Below are 27,749 nucleotides of genomic sequence, written 5' to 3' on the forward strand. Positions count from 1 at the left end.
CCATCCCCCACAATACACAACATGACAGCAGCAGTAAGTATGGGGACATACGACACCCAAACCATGGTCCAATTTGGCAAGAGACACACTTAACTTCTGCCCATCCCCCACAATACACAACACGGCACCAGCAGTAAGTATGGGGACATACGACACACATGCTAGCTCAGAATTAACCATCATCTGTACCGCTGTATAAGCAAATGTAAATAAAACATTTTATATCACTATCCATCTATTCTAAAAGTTTGACTGCAATTAAAAATCAATATGTCTTTGCCAATTAAAGATCATACAGTGCCCTCCATAAGTATTGGAACAGTAATGACAAAATTGCTTTGTCTGCTGTGGAGTCAATAAATCTGCTGCAAATATGATTAAAAGTTGAATATGAGACAAAACTACAGAATGTCACATTTTTATTATTGGGTGATTCAACACATAGATGTTTTACCAACTAAGAAGATCAGCACTTTTAGAGTTTCATCCCCTATCTGATGTGAGAATAAGTATTGGGACAGTTGACTCACGGGTCTTTCTAAGTGATCAGCTGTGTCCTGTTGCTTTAATTGTTCAGATATTAAAAGCAGGTAATGTGCTGTATCAGTTATAGCCATTGCTTCTGCATTCTGAGTCTTGCATTTGATGACAACACACACAAACCAGGATGAAGACGAGGGAGCTGACTTTGAGAGACAAGCAAGCAATTTTGACACTAAAAGAGAAGAGGAACTCAATTAGAGCTATATCAACAAACACTGGGCATGGAGAAATCAACAGTTTGGAATGTCCTGAAAAAGAAAGAAGCCACCGGCGACTACAGCAACCAACAACGACCAGGTCAGCAGAGAAAAACAACAGCCGTTGATGATAGACAAATGATAAAAGCTGTCAAAAAGAACCCTAAAACGTCTGTAAAATCACCAACAACCTCCAGAAAGCTGGAGTGATGGTCTGACAATCTACTGTCTGCAGGAGACTTCCACAGCATAAGCTACATAGCAAGATTCAAACCTCTGATCAGCAGCAAAAACAGAAAGGCAAGATTAAAGTTTGCAAAAAAAGCACAAAAGGTGAGCCAGTAGAGTTCTAGTGTTTCATGGACAGATGAGACAAAGATTATAGAAATAGATACAGTATATAGAAATATATCTATTATGAAGAAAGGAATTGCAAATGATTGTAAGCATACAACCTCATCTGTAAAGCATGGAGGAGGTGGTGTCATGGCATGGGCATGCATGGCTGCCTCTGGAACAGGCTCTCTCAACTTTATTAATGACTTATTTATTTTAAAGTTTATTTGATTAGGGACAATACAATAAACAATACCAGTCAACGACTGGAAAAAATGCACTGCACATAGAGATTATAGCTGACGCTAATTCACATCTCTTGTCCCTAGAAAGGCTTTTCTAAAAAAAACAAAAAAAACAATACAAATATAAATAACCAAAATAATTATAATAAAATAACTATATGTAGCCTACCAAAAAAATAAAAACTAATGTAACAAATCCTTCATACAATATCCTCATACATTACAAACAGAATACAGAACAACCACATGCCCAAGTTTTATAGACTCTTCCAGTTCTAATAAATAACTAGTTACAAAGCAAATAAAAAATTTCAGTATGCGTACAGGTCTGGCTTATTTTGAGCCAACGCTTAACTGTCCATGTAAAAGACTTTATATCATGTATCACTTTAAACTCATTTGGCAACATATTCCAAAGTTGGGATCCCTTTACAGAAAATGCTCTTTGTCCTTGTGATGTTCTACAAAACCCAATCCTACAATTTCCAACCTCTGTAGTTCGGCCAGTATCATCGTGTCTCCTTACCAAATTACATAAAACAGAAGATGCCTTATTACGCAAGCATTTAAAAATCAATTTCACGTATAATACATTTTTAAGATTCATAAACTTAAGCATATGCCCTTTCTTTAAAATATGACAGTGATATTGTTATTGATTTGGCTTTTTATCCATTATTTTTAAAAGCCGATTATACAGCATCTCAATTTTTCTAATTAAAGAGTCAGTAGTTTGAGACCACACTGTAATACAATATGAGATACGGGACAAAATCATTGGATCACTTAACGAATGATGGTGATAGCAGAATGAATGTAGAAGTGTACAAAAACATCTTGGCTACCAATGTTCAAGAAAATGACACAATACTCAGAAAGTGCTTCATATTGCAACAGGACAATGACCCAAAACACCCTGATAGCTCAGTCAATGAGTTTATCAGGTCAAAGAAATGGAAGGTCTTAGATTGCCCAAGTCAATCTCCAGATTTAAATCCTATTGAACATGAATTTCACTAGCTAAAGAGGAGACTAATGGCAGAAACTCCCCAAAACAAGCAACAATTGAAAATGGCTGTATTAAAGGCTGGGAAAAGCATTTCAATGGATGAAACCAGGAGTCTGGTGATGTCTATGGGTGGCAGACTCACTTCTGTGATTGCATACAATAGATTTGCAACCAAATATTAGCTTTTAAACTTTTACATTTGCTTTAAGTTCTATTGTCCCAATACTTATGCTCACATCAGATTAGGGAATGAAACTCTAAAAGTTCTGTCCGTTTTATTTGGTAAAACATGAATGTGTTGAAACAGCTAATAGAATGTAACATTCTATAGTTTTGTCTCATATTCATCTTTTAATCATATTTGTAATGTCTTCACTCCACAGCAGACAAAGCAATTTTGTCTTTACTGTTCCAATACTTATGGAGGGCACTGTATATATCAATAACCATAACATCATATAAATAAAACCAACATGTCAGAAAAAATTAAAAAGTTGGAAAAAGGATCACCCCTTTGTGTCCGTATTTTGTTGAACCGCCTTTTGCTTTAATTACAGCCTTTAGTCTGTTGGGATATGTCTCTGTCTCTACGAACTTTGCACTTCAAGACTTTGCAATATTTGCCCACTCTTCTTTGCAGAACTGCTCAAGTTCAGCTAAATTTGATGGTGACTGTTTGTGGACTGTAGTCTTCAAGTCATTCCACAGATTTTCAATGGGGTTTAAGTCTTGGCTCCGACTTGGCCATGCAAGGACAGTCTTTCTCCTTCAACCACCGTGTGGTCAGTTTTGGTGTGTGCTTTGGGTCACTGTCATGTTGGAAGGTAAACCTCCTTCCCATTGACAATTTTCTGGCAGAGGGCAGCAGATTTTCCTTCCTTCTATGGTATTGTGCCCCCTGCAGTCTTCAGGTTATTCCACAGATTTTCAAATGGGTTTCAGTATGGGCTCTGACTAGGCCATGCAAGGACATCCACCTTTTTCTCCTTCAACCACTGTGTGGTCAGACTGCATGTGGCCTTTCTTGAGGAGTGGCTTTTTTCTTGCAACCCTCAAATACAAGCCACATTTGTGGAGAATTTGTGATATTGTTGTCAGTCACATGCACACAATGACCACTCTTTGTCATAAATTCCTACAACTGCTTCAGAGTTGCTGTAGGCTGTAGGGTGGGTACAAAGCAAATAAATACTAATTTATTTGCTTTGTCACTGTATGTTTTTCTTGGTTCTTTTGCTCCGGTAGTCTGTAAGGCTCTTCAAAATAACAAATAAAATGGCAGTGATATGCAACTGTAATGTGGTCAAGACCTGGAAGTACTTCATAGTCACACAGTCACAGGAAAAAAACATTTCTCTGGAATTAAATTATTGGGTAAAAACTCCCATGCGTCATTACTCCCACTGACTGGACACAGCAAAACACCAAGTCTCTGACATACCTTGCAGAACCCAGTACACTGATTCAGGCCAGACTGACCTCTCTAACCAGCACACAAGATAGTTTACATCTACAGTAAACCATCCTTCAGAGGCCACTGAGTTTCAAAGGTAAATTTCATCCAAGTAATTCCATAATTACTCAGCTGTAAAGCCAGTCGTGCTATTACACAATCCCGAGTCTCGCTTCTGAAGTGGGTTTGGTCATAAACACAGGGTTACGGTTTTGGCAGCCAAGTCAGTGCATTGTTCACACAGATGCACAGTAAATGTGCGTTAAGCTGCACTGGCACAAGGCCTTTTGGGTTGGGACCTGGGAATTTTTTCACAAAGACAAGGAATCTCAAAGTCCTTGATTGTTCAAGCATTCTTATTTAGTGATGACACACAATAACTATTTATAAACTTTGAAGGTTTACGCTTTTCTTGCCGCATAGCTTCATTCCTCTCTCTCTCTCACTCTCCTTGGCATCTCTGGTGTGCTCCAGGAAGTGGGCCAAGAATGAAAATGTAATTGTTTAAAGAGACAGAGTGAACTAAAAGACTGTAAAGAAAGAAAGAAGAGGGGAGAAACAGAGTGTTTGCGCTTCACTGAGTCATTATAATGGTAGCGTACCGACCAGAAACAGCGGGTGAGCTGATCAAGATGATCTCTGGCCACTGAACATGATTCCAATTCCTAGACTGGATTGAGAACACGAGTATTTTAAGAGATCTGGCAGCTTAAATGTGTACATTACAGACTGCAGATCTAAAATAGGACCTGCCGGCCTCTCAACTCTGTCCTAGTTTGGTCTTTTTGGTTTTTGCTACATGCTAATAAGAGTACCCACAGCTAACCACACCATTTGTCCTGCTTTAGATCCTCCACCTGTAATATGACTGCAGCAAGCCTCTTCACGAGGTGTAAGCAAATCCCGTTATACCACTCCGGTCTCCAACTGCAGCTCTTTAAATACACACCGTGACTCAGCAAAAGAGAGGGAACATGAGACGGTAGATCAGTAAATCACTGTGTCATGAAGGAAAAGACAAACTGAGAGAGAACGAGAGAATGACACCTCATTCATAATCAACAGAAAGCAAGCAAATGCCGCCCAAAAGATGAGATCGCTTCACACTTCGCAGACTCTGAATTGGCAACACGGCTGTATGAGAAACGCAAATCTATTCTTAACATTTCAAATGGCCCTCAAGAGAGTTGTTACTAAAGAAAAAGGCAGTGCCATAAAACTATTGAAAGTCTTGTATTTTTCCTCTGGATGAGGGTGTTTCTGTTCCTTTGGCCTGTGGCTATTTTTAAGCACTAACTGGTTTCAATTAAATTATATAACATAGCAAGACTGGCAGTGTAGGACATACAAGCGGTCCTTTTGAACAACCCGATCCTGACAAAGCAAGATGGTGCTGTGGCTTTAGCCATGACTACTATGGGCAAGTTATGTAGAACACCAGGTTACTGGAATAACACTATGCACAACACCTCCTGATTTTCCTTCCTGTTATTTAGTGAAGACATTCAAAACTCATTAGTCTATTATGTTTTGGGTGGCCGGCAGTCACAGATATAAAGACACTCTAAAAATGTTAAGTTTACTGGAAGCTCAGTGGAGTCGGTCCAAACTGTAAGATCCTTCTCTTTCCTAACAATGGGCCAATACTGTGTGAGGGCAGATGATCAGGCTTTCCACCCGCAAAAACAACCAACGTAAAGGAAAAATAGTTCCATTTAAACTCAGTGACATGTACATTGCTTTAGCTAAGGGGTTTTCAAACATTTCAATGCCAAGGACTCACCCAAATATATGATGATCGAACAAAAAATATAAAGGCAAAATATTTGTTCATATATAAAATCCATTTATAATGTATGAGAAAAATATTAATCATTATAATAGGAAAACAACATATTTGTTAAATGAATTAATTCTTATCTGGAAATATTTACTATGTATTATGTCGTTTTTTCCTACTCACTGCTAAAGTAACTATTAGATTAGATGTATGATTTTAAAAAAATATATATACTGTAGATCTTTTTTGTAAAATATAATAAAATAATTAATATTTTTCATTAATATCAACTTTTTGATATTTAACTTTCACAGCACCCCATCATTAAAAAAATAAAATAAAATAAAAAATCTTTTGAATTTTACATTTGACACCAAAATCTGAATAATAAATAACAGAAACTAGAAGTTACACGGAGGGTTGGGTATCGTTAGGTTTTTTTTTCAATACCGGTGCCAAATCGATACTTTTAAAACGGTTCCGGTGCCTAAACGGTGCCTGAACCGATACTTATTAAAAAAATAAAATAAAATTCCCCAAAAAAGGATGGATTGGCCATTAGCACTATAAACACATGATGTCTGTTTCATTCAAACTGGACGCCAGAGGGCGCCCTCACAAAGAAAAAACACATATACAGTCACAGAAGTAACGAAACTCAGGAAATCCCTTATATGGATAAAGGCATTGCTATTATAGCTGTAAGTTAACTGAGTAAACAGAACATATAAACGTTTTGAATGATAAAACAAAGACAATAAACACTCGTGATTCGGTTCTAGTACATACCGGTTACATGGGTACCGGTGCCATACTGGTACCGGGTTTCGGTATCCAACCCTAGTTACACAGAATAAAACGATAAGCATATTGTTAAATCTTTTTTTCCATTTTATCTGCTAATCAGTAAACCCACACAAACTTTCACTACCTGTTCTCAATGGCTTCTAAGAAGGCTTACAGTAGAGCTGGAATAACTTTGAGGGATTAATAACTTGGAAGATCAGGAAAAAAGGCCCGATTTCATAATTTGTTGTCTAAATATCTGCTTTCAAGAGCCCTACTTGGAAGAGGAGAGTCTCCATGGACTTTTGTTCTGTTTAAAAGCACAAACATCATACTCAACTTTGACTTAATGCAGAGAGGTGGTCGCTGGCCAACACAGCAGCAATATCAGCTGTAAGAACGCATAGATGAATTCCACGAGGACATGTGGGTCTGTGACACGTGGCGAAACAAGACTCCCAAAAGCATCTCTAAGAATAAAAAAAAAATGATTCCAAGAATATGAATGACATTAGCTTAAAGGGGTCATATGATGCGATTTCAAGTTTTCCTTTCTCTTTGGAGTGTTACAAGCTGATTGTGCATAGATAAGATCCCTGAAGTTGCAAAGACTAAAGTCTCAAAACCAAAGAGATATACTTTATCAAAGTTAAGACTCTGCCACGCCCCCCTAAAACAGCTCGTTCTAACACGCCCCCACATATCTACCTCACTATGTGGAAATATTTGCATAATGCAGCCCAAATGTGCACGCAAAGAAAGAAGGCGTGGTTTCAGTAACCGCAGTTAGTGTTGAAAGCTGAAGCTCGCGATTATGGTTAGGGGCGTTACATTTCCGACGAGTGCTTACGGTGTTCGGCCAATCACAATGCACTGGGTCAGCTGACCAATCAGAGCAGACTGCGCTTGTCGGAAGGAGGGACTTTGTAGAAAACGAAGCGTTTGAGAGAGGCGGGGCATAGAGGACCCACAATAATGTACAGTATTTGAAAAATAATGTGTTTTTTTAACATTAAAGCATGTCAACATATTCTGTTACACCAAATACACAAAATAATGATCTTTAAAAAAGCATCATATGACCCCTTTAAATAAATAATATCTAACAGGAACTATTATCAGACATTTCCTCCTGAGCATGTTAAGGGGAAGTAAAGAGCTTGAAAAGAGTCCGCACATTCAAACATTAAAGCATCACAAGCGAAATGAGAACAATATATGCAATTTACTGAATAAAACAAGGCAAACGTTTCGGTCACATGTTGACCATTTTCAATGCCAAGCTAACAGTGTTAGAACTAGAAGCCATCTTAATTTAAGGAATCACATGATAATTAAAGAGATCACATGATCAATCAGGACACACACAGAGAAAAAAAAAAGCCACAATGTGTGTATATGTAGAGCAATGGATAATTTACATCAAATTAGAGAACAATGGTTGTCTGTTGGAGTTAACAAACGTACTGTTCATAAAAAACAAGACAATTGAAGTTATTCATTTAATCCCTTTGGATATACACAGTCCATATAATAGATCCACTTAGCTTCACATTGTAACAGTCTTTTGTTAGAAGTAAAGGGGAAGTAAAGGAAACTGTTTGGCCAGCTGTCCTCTGACAGCCTTAACTGTTGTTTTGTGTTGCCCTACAACTATAGTTTATTGTTTTAAAACCCACATGGTGTTGCTTTTGTCACAAGGAGGAAAAGACTGACTAATTACCAAGTAACCAATGCAAAAACCATATTTAGGATTACATTTAAAAAAAAACCTATGTATACTTACAACACACTTGGATTCTCCAGGAAAAACTCTTGGGTAAATGTATTAGCCAAGCATCCACTCATGTCACCGTAAGCTCTTGACCTTTGCAGGGTCGCATTACGCATATCTCCAAGCAAACACAGCGCTGTTTTGTTTATGAATGAATGTGAGTTTTTAAACGAATCTAGTGAGTCAATGATTCAATTACCCATTCATAAAGGCTGCGTTCCAGTCCATTTTTTTATGCCCTTCACTCGCTAACTTCCCTCCGTCTCGTTTACTCGGATGTACGTCATTGATTACGTTGCATGAGTACTGGCAGAACTCTTAGAATGGGCTGAATTGGAACATCCTAAGCCCTTGCTCACTTAGAATCCGCTATGGAGTTGGTTTATTGTTTACATTTTTCCCCTTACGAATTAGTTTGGTGCAACATTCTATATGTATATAGGTATGCTTGGGCTGTTATAAATGTAAAAAAAAACATTTATATATTATAAAGTTGTTTGGGGTGGGGATAAATTAAACGCGATCTGCGATGATGTTATAGTCGTGTTGCATTGTCGTCTATAGAGCGGCCTGAAGTTTGCATATGAAGCAGACTCGCTCCCTCTGTCAAAATCGAGGGGTCGAGGTTTTGTCCATACAAACTTCCCTCGTCCACAACGCACTTCAAAATGGCAGTGGGGATTCCCACGAGGGGAAGTGCTTAGGGAAGTTCGCGAGTGCGTGTCTAAAAGTGAAGCAGTCACTTGCTTCGTTCCTGAATGAATCAGCCTTTCAAACGAATCAATTTAATGAATGATTCAGTGACAAAGACAGTGACTTGCCGACACCTACTGGCAGTTTTCCTTTCATTTTTAAAGTATCATTTCAGTTATTTAAATCATTTAATATTTCTATATTCAAAATTTTATATTTAAAACATTAATCTAAACATGAATTTACTAATTTAATTGCACTCATGCCACCGCTGAGCCTCATTAAACGTCTTTAAATATCCCTACATGCCACTTTTGTGTTCTTCTGTCCCACCTCTGTAGTGCAAATGAATTTTGTTAATTCTGATTTCATTTGATGGGTAACTTATTCTTATTCTACTTGTTCTCATTGTAAATAGAAATTATGAAAAAGCCTATAAATAACATTTTTGAATTTGTCATAAGATGACGTACTTTTAATAAAGGAAAAAAGGGGGGGAAAGTGCCGCTGTAAATCACTTCAAGGAGTCAAATATCACCTCTTAATGAGAAGGCCAATTTTTGTTATTAATCAGAAGGTACTCCTGAATTTTTTGATTGTGTCCTAATTTTTTTTAAATCAGGAGCACAAGTGCTCCTAAAAAGAAAAGTAAGCATAGAGCCCTGCTTTGGCTGCTGAGAACACACTTCATGCTTACATCAAGATCTGTGCAGGCATCTGCTAAGCACCATTACATCATAAGACTCAAGAGGGCATTAACACCGCCATAGTAGAGCATGTAATGCTCATCTACTGCCCCATCTGTTCTGGAAAGCCCCCTGCCAGTTAAACTATAACAATCTCTCACTCTCCACCACATGACATATAGGTAAATCAAGTCAGGAGTAGGGATGGGTATCGTTAAGGTTTTAACGGTATTACTACTTAAAATAAAATTAGCTTAATAAAACAGCTAAAGTGTAAGCAGATGTTTCAATGTTTAGTTCTCTCTTTTATCATAATTAAACAGGGCTTTCATGTTGCGCGTGCTGAAGCTCCTCCGCGTGGGCGCGATCTCGCTTCTGCATGGCGAATAGCAAAAATGCATCATAGACAAATGTTTGAAAAACAGCTGGCGACTCTGGCGAGATAGAATTTGCAAGATAATGTATATATAGCAATAATAAATGTATGTGTGTTTTATTAATTTCTCCAGAACCGATAGCAGAACTGTTAACGTCAGAGCTTATCGATACCCCGGTCTTTCATAATTTAGCCCCGGTACCGATTAAATACCGAGTTTCAGTACCCATCCCTAGTCTCAGAATGTTCAATATATGAACACAAATGTAAAGCTACTTCAAATTCAATACCAAAACAATCAGGGTTGCAAAATATACTGGCACTATATCAGTTAACTGCCATTATTAGAATTTGTAAATTTAGTATCAGACGACACTGGAAATTTAATTGCACATGCTCATTACCTTTACCGAGGAATTGTAGGTATTAATAATACATTATGTTAATATTGGATATTAATCTGAAAATATAGTGCTGCCCACAATTAAAAAAAGCTTTATTTCCTCTGTATCATTTACTGGTTCCTCTTATTCCTCCAGATGTTATATGAGAACAAAGAATGAGCTTATATTATACATAGAAATTGATTTTTTGAATATGAAGTTTCACATTTGTTGTGTGGCTTCTGTTTGCATCGTCCAACCAGCACACAGTATGAGCCCGGTTGAATAATTCATTGTGTTTGGCTGTGATATGTCTATACATCCTTGTGTTGTGTGCAGGAGAACGCGATACTCCTCTAACACTTATAAACACACAGAGGCACACCACAACACTCGAACATACACTTCGACATACACACAACCCACAAAGAACATGTTACTGAGAGCTCTCATTCCACATTCAAGTGTGGTTTATAATAGCCAGGTATAAATGAACAAAAGAAAATAAGATAAAATATATGACAGCTGATGACTAACATGCCACTAAACATGTGTCAAGGCCAAGGGAGATGTGCTAGCGGGGGGATGATGGGGCATTTTAAATGGCAGGAACCAGTGGTGATCATATCGTATTCTCCAGATGGCCGGCTATCTCCTCTCCTTTACATGAGCCAGCCAGAGCAATTCAAGCCTCCCTGGGGACACGAAGAGCTTGTGCGGAAGAGCCCAAGACATTGAGTCCTCAACTACTCATCCCCATAACATGAAAGGGAAGGCCGCTCACATCACCACAGCTATTGCTTCAGTCAGTCATGACGAGCGAACCTGGAATCTAGGAACTGCTATCTGATCCATAAAATGCTCGTAAAAGGCTTAGAGATAAAATATGTGACATCTGATCATTTCCTGCCTTCAAGGAATGCATCAGCATTAACTTCAAGAACTAGTTTGATCACCTACGACTACCTACAACTAGCTAAAATGCAATACAGCCATCACGTTTATGGCAGAGCAATGTATTATTGATGTAAGTGTAAGACATTTACAATAATAACTAAAGGTCAGATGTGTAATACTTCTTACTAACTTGGTTAACTGTGCAAAGACAAATAAGTAAGCCAGTTATAGGTCATGAGCAGTACCGCCGCTCCCTATACGCAGAGTACGCAGTTTGCATAGGGCACCAACTCCCAGGGGGGGCACCATACCAGTTGCTCCAAAAAAACTTTCGTTCTATATTAAAATTAAAATGAACATATACATAAATAAAAATCTAAAGATGAACATATATAATTATAAAAAAATGCATTTTACGGTGAAGGCTAAGCACACGTGAGCCCGTGCATCACTTTCAGGTAGCATACATTCATAATCCCGTGAAACTTTTTTGGATGTTGACGTTAATAACGTGTTTTAATTTTCATCTAATATTCTCTCTGACTTTCCATGTTCCCTTACAAAAATTTGCCATGGTTTTACGAATAAAACCAAAAATCATGGTTCTTGTAGCCATGGATGGTAACCACAAATTAGCCATGGTTTTGTTACTTCAAATACACTGAAAATAAAAAATTATTCATTGAATTTACTAATTTTTTTAAGGTAAGTGGTTGCAATCAATTTATTTTAGCTACATTTAAATACACAAATTTAGTTTACTAACTTTCAACATATATTTTTTTATTAAATGTAGCTAAAATAAATTGTTTGTAACCACTTGCCTTAAAAAAATGTAGTATCATTTTTTTCAGCGTAATAGTTTACAAAGAAGTATTAAGATAATATTTTTTGTGGTTATAAAATCAGACCTAAGCCAACAACAGCCTTTATTTACTTAATTACTTAAAATGCATTATATAAAACAATGAGGCAATAATGATTGGTTAATTAATAATTAAGTGGTTTCATTGAATAACACTGTTAAAATACATAATGTAATACAAAGTAAAGTGCTGCTACACTTACAGGACGATCAAGTCCTTTAATATTGACCAAACATTTAATTCAAATATCCACTTAATCTTTAATTTTTGGCCACCTTTTTGCAAAAGAAATGCGACAGCCTCAATAATTTATTCAACAGAAACATGTGGACATCACAACCCTTACAAAAAATTAACCATGGTTTTATCGTAGTAAAACTGCTTTGTTTTCTTTTGCGTGATTTCTGAATGCTTGAGACTAAAATCAATCAGACAACTGTATTAATAAAATAATAGCCATAGGTAACCGTCTATAGCTACAATTGTAATTTGTAAATAATACAATATAATTACAATTTGTTTATTTATTTACTTTTATATTTTATTAAAGTTCTGTTTTGACCCCTATAGTAGGTGTTTTTTTTTTAACATCCATAATATTTGGGGGAGGGTACCCATTTCATTTGGCCAGCAACGGCCCTGGTCATGAGTTCCAGCAGAACTGTTTGTCTGAATGATATGGGTGAGGCAGAGGAGGCCATAGGAGTTTTTGGGAAACCAGTATGGAAACAATTATTATATTTGCAAATCCATTTTTTTGTGGAGCAAACATGACACACATCACCTTTTAGGCTTGAAATAACTACGTCAGTGACAATCATTTTATAAGTTGATAAGCCTATTTACTTTAATATGTTTAGATGCATTTTATTTCTCAATACTGATTTTTCCCTGCCATCCATGACCCTATCAGAACAGATCTGTGACCCATTTTTGGGTCATGACCAACCAGTTGAGATCCACAGAACTAGGTGATGGGTGAGTGAGAGCAATAGGATAGGACGACTCTGGTCTCGGACATCTTTTACAAACCACGTAACATAACACATAACAGCTGAGCACTTGGCTAAATATCACAGCCTCTTATGGAAACTGCTACCGAAGATTAAGTTTCATATCAATCCCTAAGGAGCCACTACATGCTGCAGTATCACAGAGAGAGAGAGCAGAGCTGCTTCTCTCAGTATTTGGGAGGCTTCCAGTGCCCCACATGACCCCCGGTGCGAGAAGGACAGGATGAGACTCAGTGACATTAGCACCATGTCGGCCTCACATTCATCGTTTAAATGCTCAGTGCCAAAACTGGACAGACCGCAACAGGCAATTACAACTCAGTCACTCCACAGGGGCACAAAGAGTTTAAATAAAGATTTCTCTGGGCTTTGTTATTGAGACAAACACACAGTGTCTGGTTATATAAATGAAAGAGAACATGAGTTCAGGCCGTGGTTGAGTGACCAACCTAACTGCAGCCTGACTTTCACTACAGATGAAAATAATGTTTCCATTATGATGTCTGCTGTTAGGGTGAACCATTTTTTTAAAGAATAACTTTGAGTTTGTAATTTATGTAAAAGAAAAAAAACGTATTAATCTTTAATATTTAATGAAAAACATTCTGTGCATACACCATCTATGAGTCAGAGCAAAGCACTGTACAACCGCGCCTGCAAGAATCACAGTGCTTCTGGTTTTAATCACTGAGGGTGGGAATAAAAAAGTGAGGCTGCATCTAGAAATGCAGACTGTCTGAGTGGGTATCAGAGGTCTTCAGCCCTGTTCCTGGGGACCCACTGTCCTGCAGTCCAGCTACAACCATAATCAAACACACCTGAAGCAACTAATCAAGCTCCTCAAGATTGCTTGAAAATACACAGTCAGGAGTGCTTAAGCAGGTTGGAAATAAACTTTGCAGGACAGCGGATCCCCAGGAGCAGGGTTAAAGACCTCTGTTCTGTATAGTATGAATTTGTGTATTGTGAATGTATTCCGGATGTACTACATCTGTCATGCTGTCATTGTCATGTAACCTACTAGCGTCAGTTGCGTTGTCACTTCACTGCCTTCTCCCGTGGCCTCGTGGGATAGTAAAGTGTCCATCAGAAGCCACTTCAGAAACTCGCCGTACATAGTAGGTCATCTGGTGACTTTCTGCCTTCTGTTTTATGAATACTGTGAATTCTGACATATTACTCTGTTCACACTGTTTTTCACCTACTATGTAGGGCTGCACAATTAATCAAATTTCTAATTGCAATTACAATTATGGATCCCACAATTACGTAATCGTTCAAAGCGGCAATTAATCGTTCAAAGTCCACTTATGTTATTCTGCACGCTTAAGATATGTTTTTTTCTTTCTACATGTTATCTTAAGGGTTTTCCCATTGTTTTAGTTTTAGTTTTAGTATAACATTATAATACCATTCATATTTTAACTTTTTTTATAATTTAAAGAAGAAACCAATCCGATGTATATTTGACATTTGAGGCTTAATACTATAGAAAAGCACTAAAGGTTTTAAGTTAGAGTGTTTTCAGCTTGCTTATTTTCATATAAAAATACGGCATGCAGTCGCATCAAACAATGGTATAAACAATTTAATGTAAATGGTGATAATCGTAATTAATAATCTCAATTACAATTTCAAGGGAATAATCGACAATTATGATTTTTGTCATAATCGTGCAGTCCTACTACTATGTAGTAGGGAAGTATGCGATTTTTGGATGCAGACGTGATTTCGTGTTTAGTATTAATATTTGACCATAAAGGCTTCCATACTGCAACTGAAATTGTCATGAACATGACAAATAAATGACTCTTATGAATTGGTTCTTTTTAGTGAGTTAGTACAAAAAGACTCACGAAACTGGCTCATAAAGTAGTGGTGAATCGATTATAGCTGTAACTGAACCCCCCGCTGAATCATGAATCGATTCTTGGTTATGTATGATCCTAAATTAACCGGGAACTGTTAGCTACTTGTAATTAAAGATATATATTCAAAACTATTCTGCTGTAACAAAGAGCATTCTAAATAAAATTATTCACTAAAATATCCAATAATTACATATTTCGCAAAAATATTACTGGCTATTGTTTAGCAAAAATTTGTACTGTCCAAAACAGTAATGACAGAAATACAATCAGGATTGTCACTAGAGTGACAGTATGAAAAGAGAACTAAATCACTTCTGAGCAACTATCTATACTTAATAAATCTGTATTTTGTCAATTAAAAGTCATAAAAGTCATTTAGCTCCGAAGTATTAAAATGCCATTTTACCTAATGACTTCCTAGTCATTTTTTTAGTCTGGAACCCTCAATATTGATCATTTTCAGATCGGGTTTGAGCTTCAGCTTATGCCCGGTTCAGACTACACGATTTTAGCCCGATTTTGCCACGATTTGCTTGACGTAGGGTGTCGTGGGGATTCGTAAACGACAATGGGCGTCGGGACGCAAGATTCCATCATTTCCGCGCGTGTAGTGTGTCATAGTGGACAACAACCGATTCCGCGTCTGCGATGCTTCACGACATCACGACAGAAAGACTAGCATGTTTAATTTTTTTTCCGTCGTCCACGACGAGTTCTGTCACAATGGTGACGTTGACCAATAGCAGCACTCTTTCATACACAGGTTTCAAACATGGCAAAACGAAAGAGAGATGATGGTGCTGCTAGGTGGAATTATGAGATGGAGGAAAGGTTCGTGGAGCTGTGGTAACAGTACTCCTGCCTGTATGATGTGTCATCTAGGGACTACCACGACAGAACAAAGAAAGAAAAATGCTGGCGAACTATAGCGGAAGCGCTTCAGCAATGTTTACACTCTTGTTTTTGGAAGTCAGTCGCTAGTTCCGCCTTCTCGATGACATCACACGCGTCGTTAAAGACAGCACGCGATGGTCGGGAAGCAACGTGTAGTCTGACATGTTTCTTGTCCATGCCACGACAAGATTTTAGGAGTCAGAATCATGTAATCTGACACAGTGACTATCGTGACCGACAAAAATATTGTGTAGTCTGAACCCGGCATTATGCAAACCACTTTATCACAATAATGTCCACTCAACTCTTGGAAACCCATTAATAAGGCTACATAACGGGATCCGATAGAATTGTGATGGTCTTAACCAAACAGTAAGCACTAACTTGTGTTCCCATATAGGAGAACAACCAGCCAGCTCTGTTTCTGGATCATTAACTTCGACAAAGTGCCATCCAGCGCATTCAGTTCAACATTCACGCTCATCTAATCAAAACTAATTCAGCCATGTTGCTGCAGCAATCATTTCTGTATGCTCCACCAGCTGCTACATCTCCCCAGGTGCATATGAATCAATGCTTCATGACCAATGAATAATGAAGTCAGCAGTATATAGTTTATATGAGAGACAAATTATATGTCAACCATCTTGAGGGTGCTGTGCCATTTAGACCTTCCCTGTAAATATGGTCATCAACCAGACCTCAGGTCAACACAGATGATCCTAAACTGAAAATTTCAGTTGCACTGAAAAGGGGGCCCAATGGCCCATGCATGGATCACTCAAATCATAGTGACCGTTCAACCACAAAGTAACAGACTGAAATCTAAGCTATCTGATTGAGTTAGGTCTGCTCTCAAGGGACATGTTAAAGCTATGGAACAGTTGTGCACAGGCAAGTACGCTCCTTTTAATTTACAGATCCATACAATGCTCCTGCATCAGTGATGAGATGCACGTTTGTAAGTGTCAGCAGTCTTACAGGACAACTGGAAGGGAACGTTTACACAAAAATAAAAATTCTGTCATTTACTGTACTGTACATCATCCTCTTGTCCTTTCAAACATCTATGACTTTCTTTCTTCTGCAGAACACAAAAGAAAATATTGTGAAGAATGTTTCAATTGCTTTGGTCCCAATGAAAGACAATGGGGTCCAAAACAACTCAGCACCCTGTTGACTTTTACTGCATGGACAAAAACATTTTTGTGTTCCACAGAAGAAAGAAATAGAACGTCTAGAACGTCTGTCCTATAGTCGCTGTATTATTCACATATGTAGGATTTTACTTTCTCCCATTCCGTCTCTGATAGCACCATGAAGACAGTACATTGTGACTTATTTTGACATTACATAACTGTAGAGGGAACCTCCTTATGACCATCCACCACCATCCTCTAGATCAGGGGTCTCCAACCTTTTTTACACCAAGGACCGGTTACGTTTGGAACCGTGACAACACTAGTGGTTGGGGACCTCTGCTCTATAAGATCATAAATCTCTTACAGAGTAGTCCTAACTCCAATGATAGGCCGAGTGCCTTAGAAAATAATTTATGAACTCCGTCAACACACTGTTCCAAGGGAAGACAGGCACTGCTTACACAGTGACAATGACAAGACCTTCAAATTAGGACAGAATAAATCTGCAAACCTGATTAAAATGTTGTGAGGCCTTTTTCTAGTAAAGGCATTTAATGGTACATTTAATGCATTATACCATAAATCATATCAAAGGACCTGCTTGCTGACTTGCACAAAAAATTATTTAAATTGATAAAATATGCACATGAAAGAAAACCCTCCATTTTGGCAGGATAATATTGTAACCTTTTAGCAAATTGTTTCTTTTAAAGTTTCTTTTAAAGATGCTATTTTAAAGATCATTATTTTGTGTATTTGGTGTAACAGAATATGTTGACATGCTTTAATGTTCAAAAAACACATTATTTTTCAAATACTGTACATTATTGTAGGTCCTCTATGCCCCGCCTCTCTCAAACATGTCGTTTTCAACAAAGCGCCGTTTTAGGTAGGCGTGGTTGACTTAACTTTTATTTTAGAGATTAAGAATATCTCTTTGGATTTGCAACTTTACAGATCTTCTTTATGCATCAAGAGCTTGTAACACTCCAAAGAGAAAGGAACATTTTAAATCGCATCATATGACCCCTTTAACAAAAACGTAGACAGTTCACTGTAATAGCTTTCATAACCATTTCTAGAAGACAGAAGCAACTAGACACAAACTCTATATAAAGTCTATAAAGTTGTTATCAGCAGAATGTTTTCTATAGGTAACATAAAAACTATCAATAACAGTCACATTAATGTCATGCCAACATAAAACGTTTTTAGAAAACTGCAAGTGTCAATATTATGTGGCATTAAGTCAAGAGAAAAAGCTCTTGACAAATCAGAATAAATCAGTATTTATAAACGTACAAAGTTCATTGCCCAAATGAATGTATAATAAAACAAATGTTACTAGTTAAAAATAATAATAATGCTTTAAAACAAATAGTTTCGACTTTCCCATTCAAATCGATATTGATTACTGCTTATGAAACGGAATTAAATCCTTGCACCTGTGGCACAAAACAACACGAGCACAGTTTTGCTAAAGCTAAGATTTTGTTTCAAAACTACTGGATATACCTTAAACGCAACAATGGATAAGAATCTTACCACGTTGAACGCCTTAGGCAACCCAGTCCGATTTCCAGATCTGAAGTGTTGTTCATTTCCAAATAAATGTATTTACAAATATTTTGCGACCCCACAGGCTACATTAGCCAGGCTGCTAAGTGTCCGTCCTCCTCTCTCCTCCTTGTGCTCTCAGCAGCACGCGCATCGTGGGGCGCTTTGCATAGAGTCTGATCAGGGCTTGACGTCACCGCACGACAACTTCATCTATTACTCTACAAAACAATTATAATTTAACTTGTGGCTCGGTATTTTACCCTACATAGACTATTTAGCTTCATTATCATCCTAACAGTGATTGTAAATACCACAGTGCTTGACACTAAAACTTTTACCCTAAATGACAACCTGTCAAGAAGACGACAAGAAGAGGCTGTCTGTGGTAGATTTCACTTATTCAGGACTCTTCGACTTCCTTCTTTGGGAGTTTATCTACATGGATCCAGGTTTGGTCATCAAAACACTTACCTGCCATAAAGAATGTAATATTCATACCCCATGTATATGTTGTCTGTGAAATATTCATTCATCATGTTTCACAGACAAGGCTTAGTCCCAGACTAAAATGCATGTCTGTTCTCTTTTAACTGTATGAAACTTGCACTGACATATCTTAAAATATGTTAGTACTATTGATTTGTCTCAAGATGCACACCAGTAAAATGTTTTTTCTAAGGCAAGTTTATAAAAGATAAATATGTGCACAGCACATATTTAGTCTGTGATTTTGTCCTCATCCATCCAGTACTGTTTCCATAATCTTAGCAGGACAACAAGAGAAAATTAACTAAAAGTTAAAACTGAGTATGAAAAGGAGCATATACTGTATGTCATCTACCAAACCCTTCACCCACTTTTAACAAACATGGCACTTTTGAGTTGAAGGTGAAGGAAAGAATAAGCTGCTCTCCTTATGATACTCCCTATGCCAGCATGGTCTTCAAAACTGCTCTACTTAAGGAAAGGTGACATCTTTTTGTGCAGCAGGTGCATCAGAGCTCTTCTTACTAAGTTAAATGCCAATGATAATGCTTTTCATAACATATTAAAGCAGCAGTTTTATAGTAAAATATATAGATAAATTAAAGGGGTCATATGATGCGATTTCAATTTTTCCTTTCTCTTTGAAGTGTTACAAGCTCTTGGTGAATAAAGAAGATCTGTAAAATAATGTTCTTTTTAGCAACATCATGACCCCTTTAATTACTCTCATTAGGTACTCTCAAAATCAGACACTCATCTTTATTTTCTTGTAGAATAAAATGCAGTTATCTAAAACAAAATCAATGTAGATGTGTGACTCAGCCTAAGTGGCTTTACGTAAGGCACTGGCTTTGATGCTTGTAAAGAGAGAATGTAATTCTGACAAGCATTAGTCATCCTAAAGTTGTAAACAGATGATGACATTGCCAAGGTAAATTATATGTAAAACAGAGTCTTACATACACTAAAAGTATGCCAAATCCATTAAACATCAAATGAGTGCATGACGGTATCTTCTTAATGGATTACCTAATTGAAGGCTTTAAAGTGGGTCATCATGAGACTGAAATAGGCAAAAAGTAACAAGTCCACATTGAAGACAGGATTAGCCAAAAACACAGTTTTATAGAGAAATGCATTTTATGATTCAGAAATCAACAGCATCTTGAATACATATGTGCAATATGTACAAAACTTACAAAAACAAAACATTAAGTTAAGGCCAACAGTAAACGGTACCGCAGACCATATCATTAATAAAAATAAAATTAAATACAAATAAATCTAACCTCCATTACGTTCAAATTGAGGCAGTGTAATTGTATAAATCAAAAAACAGATTGCTCACTACTTGCCACACCCTCTAGACCTTGTATTGACGTGACCATACAAGGATGCTTAAAAACAAGTTCAGTCCATAAATTAAGTCCAAGCAATTTAAGAACTGCTTAACTGCTCAAGTCTCTGTTTCAAATGTTCACATTTTCTCTTTAATTGCTCCTTAAGTGAGATCAGTCTTTGTTCATCTTCTCGCATGGTCGCTATACACTCCGTCGCCTTCTTGAGTATCACCACTTTGGCAGCTTTTTCGTTGTTCGCCACGTCCGGAATCACGTCTCTCAGCGCGAAGAAACTGAGTTTGAGCTCGTTACGCCGTTGCCGCTCGAGCACGTTATGAGTCCTACGTTTGTCGTTATCCTCAGAGTCCGACGTCCTGGGACTCGCGCATTTTCTGTTGTGGTTAATTTGTTTAAACACCCGGATGGGACTCTCGAATTTAATCCGCTTGACTGCAGGCTGCTCACTCCGCGTGGATGGGGGGGCGGCGTAATTGTGCTGGTGAATATTAACGTGACACCGCTTGAGGACAACGGGGCTTTGATGCGTTGCGTTTGCGTCAGGCTTTCTCACAGACTTTCTCTTTTCCACCGTGACAACGTCGATTTCATCCTCCTCCTCTTCATCATCTACTTGGATTAAAAAGCAAAAAAATACGTCAATTTGCAGCTCTGCTCATTCATAGTAGACAATTTAGCGTAGCATAGCGTGCAGTGGGCGTGAGCGTCTCTACGCAATTGACGCTACAATCTAGGATTAACGCTTTAACCACCACAGATTCTTTTATTGTTAAAAAAAACAATACGCAGTAATAATTAGTTTATAAATCGAAACTTATTTAAAAGTGTGAACTGACCAGTCTAACGAGGACATTTAATCCGCATTTAAAAAAAAGCAGACTATTACTCACCGGAATCGCCGTCACTGCTGCTGCTACTCCCACTATTTGGTGGAGTATCCAGTGGCAGTGTTGTGGAAGTCTGTGTGGATGACGGTTTACACGGCTTTGAACTGTCAGTCAACGAAAAAGGAAACACTACTGACGGGTCAATGCACTGTGAGGCAGGGGTGCTCATGTCCTGAAGGTAGCTGACGTTAGGGCTGGACATGGAAGACTCTTTCCTCGCCGCCTGGAGCGACGCTAATCTCTCCGACACCACCTTCTCCAGCTTTGCCGCGGCGGAGAAACCACTCCACATACAGTCCTGAATGATAATCGACTTCAGAAAAGACTGGGAGTAGTCCGCGTCGCAAATAAAACTGTGGTTGACCACGTCGTCCCCGAGAAACTCCGAAACCATTTCCAGCTGGTCGGCAGTGGAGGGGAAGGGGTCTGACAGTGAGGGACGCCGGCTCGGGGAGAGCGGCGGAGTGGGGAGCAGTTCAAATTTCTTCCACATATCCTCACTGGGCGCCGGTGGTTGCCCGTGCTGGTGATTATAGAAATCCTCATCCTCGTTGTCGAAATAGAAATAGGGCTGGTAGGAGTCGTAGTCGTAATCATAATTTTTACTCGCCATACTTGAATTCAGCGGCATGGTGAATGCCTGTGAAGAATAACGTTACATTATGGTTAAAATTCATCTCAAGCCTAAACTTCAGTAGAGTACAGTTGTCCTACAAACTCATCAACTTACTGAATGTGTTACGTATTAAGTAATACAGAACACAAGTCATGTAAACTTAAATTAAAATATCTAAATTCTAAGAATGTAGTCTTTATCTTACGGTCCAACTGGTCTAATGACCAATAGTTCGCCAAATATATATGCACAAATAAATACGTTAGATAAAAACGTAAAGAATGAGCATACATCATAATTCAGACAGACTTACCGTAGCTGTGGTGAAACTGAATGAAAACTGACAATATGGTCAGATGTCAGTTTGTGTGAACTATTAAGTGAATGTAAGTCCAAAGTGGGAGTGGGTCGCGTCGCTCAACCTGCGCACTTCTGCGACTACAGCACCCGAGCGGCTGCTTGTCATTTACTGCAAGATTTCGAACAGCTGCTCCCGCGGGTTTTAATACTACGGATTGTTTTCCCCCTCTCGTACTCTAGATATTCATGCGCCCGTTCCCGCCAAATGTGCATTGCGTAGAAAGATGAACAGAACACAAACGTTTCTTGTTAGTTATTCTAGTAACACATGTCAGTACACTGACAATGTATGCAGCAATGAAACAATATCTTTAAGATATGACGTTATTTAATGAAAACGAGTCACACATGGAACTACTTGCCATCGCGGACTTATTCCGGGCGGAGCTTTGATGCACATTGAGTTGTGCAGGAGAATGAATCAGAGAAGCTCCGGCCTGTAGTAGCCTACACCTGAACCCAACGCCTCTTATTGACACAGTTTACAAATTCCCCTCACAACTGTCTGTGTTGGGTGTCAGAAGGGGTGATTTTATTTACAACCACAAATATGTAACTGTTGAATAAAATAAATCCGCAGACGTCCTAATTATCCAAATTAATTATTTCTGGTAATTACATTAAAGCACTCCGACGATTATTTTCGGGAATGTGAATTATTCCCTTTTATTGTACTGTTTATTGTTAATTAATGCAGTTACTGTCGTTATTTGCGTTACAGTAATGGTATCAGCTACTACATATGCTGTAGCCTAATCATCATCAACATCACCATCATCATAACCATTATTATTAAATAAATGAAGATTAGAGTCAATTTTATCACTGATTATCGAAATAATTCTGATATAGTGTTTGATCTTGATCTGATGGATGAAGGAGCAAGCGTTCTTGCTTTATTCTCTCAGAAGTGGTTAGTACTTCCCTCTGGTGGCCATCTGTAATAAATATCAGTCTACGGCTTTAACTCAACTGAGTGATATTAATTATTATCTCTCTGAGACAAACATAGAGTTTATCTGCAGTAATTAAGCTTTTACATTGAGTGTTATATTAAACAGGATTCAATTATTTACTTAAAAAAACGTTTAAAAGGATTTGTAACTGGTATTTGTGTCCTGGGAACTATTTCTAATCTTAATATAGGATTTAGAATTGTTGAATAAATTGATTTAATTAGTGCACTTGTATAATCCTTAATAATCCTTAATTGTCTTGTGTTTAAATTATTTTATAATGTATTGTATAGGCACAATAAATAAAATAACACGTTTCAAAGCTTGGAGTCTGTAAAATTTTCTGTTATTGATTGAAGTCTCTTATGCTCACCAAGGCTAAATGTATTTTCAAAAATACAGTAAAACAGTAATATTGTGAAGTATTATTACAATAAGAAAAACTGGTTTCTATTTTAATTTTTGAAATTTTTTAAATGTAATTTATTCCTGTGATGGCAAACCTAAATTTTCAGCATCATTATTCCAGTCTTCAGTGTCACATGGTCCTTCACAAATCATTCCAATATGCTGATTTGATGCTCAAGAAACATTTATTATCAAAAATTAGTTCTGTTTTTTTTTTGTGTGTAAAAAGCTGGATATTGATAGGTTTATGTGAGAACCAAAACTTTGTTATTCACAGAAAACAGTTGTGGACATTCTACTATAAATAAATATTTTTGTTTTCCATAGAAGAATAAAAACCATAGAGCTTAAAAAAAAAACTGAGTAGTGAGGTTATTATCTGTGTGGACTTGATACTTTTCAAGACATGCTCATGGCAAATGCTTTTGCATGGCATAGTGACGTGTGATATATGGCTGAGATTCATCAGGCCTGACCCTCTCACACAGGGGTCCTTCTGAGAACCAACAGGTCTGCTTTACTACCAGACATTCAACTCGACCCATCTTCCCTTAATTTGAAGAAAGCCAAAGGCCCATGTTTAGTCATGAGAGAGGATCCTGCTGTGAGAGTGCTGAGGGAAGCGGGGAGGGTTGAGCTTTCACACTCACTGTAAAAAAATAATTTGTTGAGTCAACTAAAAATACTGTTACCCCGCTGCCTAAAAATTTTTTGTTGTCTGGACAATATATTTCTTGTTGAAACAACTTCCCATTAGAGTGGAATTAGTCCAGGTAATACATTTATTCAAGTTGACTTGACTATTATTTCCTAGTCCAGTCAACCTAAATCATGTTGTGTCAACTTGTGTCAACGCACACGTCTAAAGATCTGAACCGACACTTGAAAGTGTGATGTATAAGAAATAACCTTGGCATGGTGGGACTGAGAAACATAAATAGTTGCATTTCAGTTCGTCACATCAAAACCACAGGGATTATTTTAAATTTCATACATCAATATGACAAGTCAGAAGGTTAAACACTGCATATTAACTAGTGGTCGACCGACCGTCATTTTTTTGACAGCCGATGCCGATATCTTGGAAAGCTGGGTGGCCGATAGCCGATATAAAGCCGATATAATTTTTTTTTATTTTTTTTTATTAATATTTAAGAAATTTTAAATCATTTGACAATGGATTAAAAAATATGTAAAATAAACATACTTATACTTTAGATGACAAAGTATTTTTCACAAATAAATAAATATTTAATACAAATATAATTAAAAAGGAAGTAAACACTGTAACCAACAGGGCACTCAGTATTCTGGGAAGTTTGTGTGCATTGGGAATCATATTTTTCAAATAATGCCAGGCTAACACTCATTTTACATACAGCACACAGAGAAAATGACATGAATATGACAGTGGGCAAATGCATAAAGCGCAGCATAATTTGAAATCACAAGTTTAAAGTTTAAAGCATTAAATTCACACGAACCGACCGTCACACAGAGAACACGCGATCATGCTGGATAAAAATGTACACTTTACAAGATCTCACAGCTGGATTCGACTAAGTTTGCAAGGTTTGTGAAATAAAATGTTCATTAGTCATTCAAAGATTTGTTTAAATGATATAAATGCGTAATTACTTAATGCTGACGGCAAACAAGAAAGTATTATAATGTTTGCCTTTCTATTACTAATAATTAGTGGTCGACCGTTATATAGGAATTAATGTATAAAAAAAGTATTATAATGATTGCTTTTATATTATTAGTAATAGAAAGGCAAACATTATAATACTTTCTCGTTTGCCATCAGCATTAAGCAAATACGCATTTATATAATTTAAACAAATCTTTGAATGACTAATGAACATTTAATTTCACAAACCTTGCAAACTTAGTCGAATCCAGCTGTGAGATCTTGTGAAGTGTGCATTTTTATCCAGCATGATTGCGTGTTCTCTGTGTGACAGTCGGTCCGTGTGAATTGAATGCTTTGAACTTTAAACTCGTGATTTCAAATTATGCTGCGCTTTATGCATTTGCCCACTGTCATATTCATGTCATTTTCTCTGTGTGCTGTATGTAAAATGAGTGTTAGCCTGGCTTTATTTGAAAAATATGATTCCCAATGCACACAAACTTCCCAGAATACTGAGTGCCCTGTTGGTTACAGTGTTTACTTCCTTTTTAATTATATATTTATTAAATATTTATTTATTTGTGAAAAATACTTTCACAATCTAAAGTCATCTAAACTATAAGTATGTTTATTTTATATATTTTTTAATCCATTGTCAAATGATTTGAAATTTCTTAAATATTAATTAAAATTAAAAACAAATTATATCGGCTTTATATCGGCCACCCTGCTTTCCAAGATATCGGCATCGGCTGTCAAAAAAAACAATATCGGTCGACCACTACTAATAATATAAAAGGAATCGTTATAATACATTTTGTATACATTAATTCCTTTGTTTAACCGTTCTATCTGATTATTAGACAGACTTCTATCCTTATTAGACAGAGAACTGTTAACAAGGACAGTAAACAAGAGGGAGAATGTGAGCACTGTGTGCTTAAGCGCTGTCGTTCTCAGCGCCGTCAAAATAAAAGTCCGGCGCGGCGTCAAAATAAAAGTCCCGCCTCGAACTCATCGGCCAAGCAGAAAAATTTATCGGCCGATGCCGATATTTGAAAAATGCCAAATATCATATCGGTCGACCACTAATATTAACAATGCACAAGTTTACATGCACTCCCCCACCATAATGTAAGTTATTGGTCAAAATGAGAAAACAAGATATTATATATGTATATATAAGGCAAAAGCAATCACATTTAGTTACAAAAAAATTAGTGTACTCTACTTCTGTATAATAAAATATGAACGGAATGCACATGGAAGCACAAAGGTCTGATTCTAAATTTCATAGTGCAACATGACCAGACAGAAACCATCATAATGCAATTTAGTGGTCATAAAACAAGAAACAGACAGAAAGAGGAAAGCAAAAGCACTTGTCAATTTGAAGGAAAATGTGTACATTACTGTATAAGAAAATGAGACGTGAAACAACATTTGTTTTCATGAGAACTGAAAATATCTTGGTGTAAAGAGATATTCCTTTAAAATAATAGTCTGTTGCACTGCATGTTCCAGAGTAAAGCATGACTCTTAAAGGGTTAGTTAACCCAAAAATGCATTTTTTACTTGCCTTCATGGCATCGTAGGTGTGTATGACTTTCTTTTTCAGACGAATCTAATCGGATTATATTAAAAATTATCCTTTCGTCTGAAAGAAGAAAGTCATATACACCTAGGATACCTTGAGGGTGAGTAAAACATGGGCTAATTTTCATTTTTGGGTGAACTAACCCTTTAAGCAAAGTTGCTAATGGCCAATATGCCAGCACTGCTATGAGCCTGAACATTTTCAGGATTCACAACAGCATTCAGCAAAATAATCAAAAATTGCGATGTCCATAAACAGGGTTTCTGCTGGTTTTATGAAGATAAATTCAAGACTTTATAAAGACCTTTTAAATACCAATTATAGAAAATTCAAGGAATAAACTGAAGGTAAAATAATACGTCAAATTGTGTTCTCTAAATTTTGAAGCTGTTTTCCAATGCAAATATCTAAATATTCTTAAAGGGTTCACCCAAAAAGAGAAAAAAAAGAAAGAAAACTGTCATTTACTAAACCTCAAGTTGTTCTAAACCTGAATGAGTTTCTTTCTGTGACAAGTCCCAGATAGTCTAACACAGTACACAACCCCACAACGTGTTACAACCCCAGATCACCAAGATTTCTTCTTCTATTACCTGGACCACATCACTGCAGATTGACGGTGCTCAGTTTGGTCACCCACAACTGTAATTCCAGTTGCTCCGAGCCTGTGTGCTTTAATAAAAACAAAGGGAAGCATTAAAATGTGCCTTACAATCGTAAAGCTTTCCGGAAATCCATCAGCCCGGCCGAACGCCTGGCAATTTGTCTCAGGTACAAACCCAAGTTATTTGGGTTTTATAATTACGGGGTCTGTGTCATAACGGCCAAGTTATTAACAATAATAATAATAATAATAATAATAATAATATATATATATATATGTATATGTGTATATATATATATATATATATATATATATATATATATATGTAGAGTGGGTG

General features: G+C 37.2%; 1 long non-coding RNA gene and 1 pseudogene across 1 annotated transcript in view; both read right to left on the reverse strand.

Annotated features, from left to right (window-relative positions):
• The window catches only part of LOC107701022 (uncharacterized), a 79,717-nt gene extending 61,037 nt beyond the window's left edge, over positions 1–18,680 (reverse strand). The window contains exon 1 of the long non-coding RNA XR_001635602.1: positions 18,490–18,680. This is a non-coding gene — a long non-coding RNA (uncharacterized LOC107701022). The remainder of the gene's footprint in view (positions 1–18,489) is intronic.
• A 1,431-nt stretch (positions 18,681–20,111) lies between these two features.
• On the reverse strand, positions 20,112–21,896 carry LOC107701024 (transcriptional regulator Myc-B-like; annotated as a pseudogene).
• Between the last annotated feature and the right edge of the window lie 5,853 nt (positions 21,897–27,749).

The sequence above is a fragment of the Sinocyclocheilus anshuiensis genome, unplaced genomic scaffold, assembly GCF_001515605.1.
Source record: "Sinocyclocheilus anshuiensis isolate Anshui unplaced genomic scaffold, SAMN03320099.WGS_v1.1 scaffold1143, whole genome shotgun sequence".
NCBI lineage: Eukaryota > Metazoa > Chordata > Actinopteri > Cypriniformes > Cyprinidae > Sinocyclocheilus > Sinocyclocheilus anshuiensis.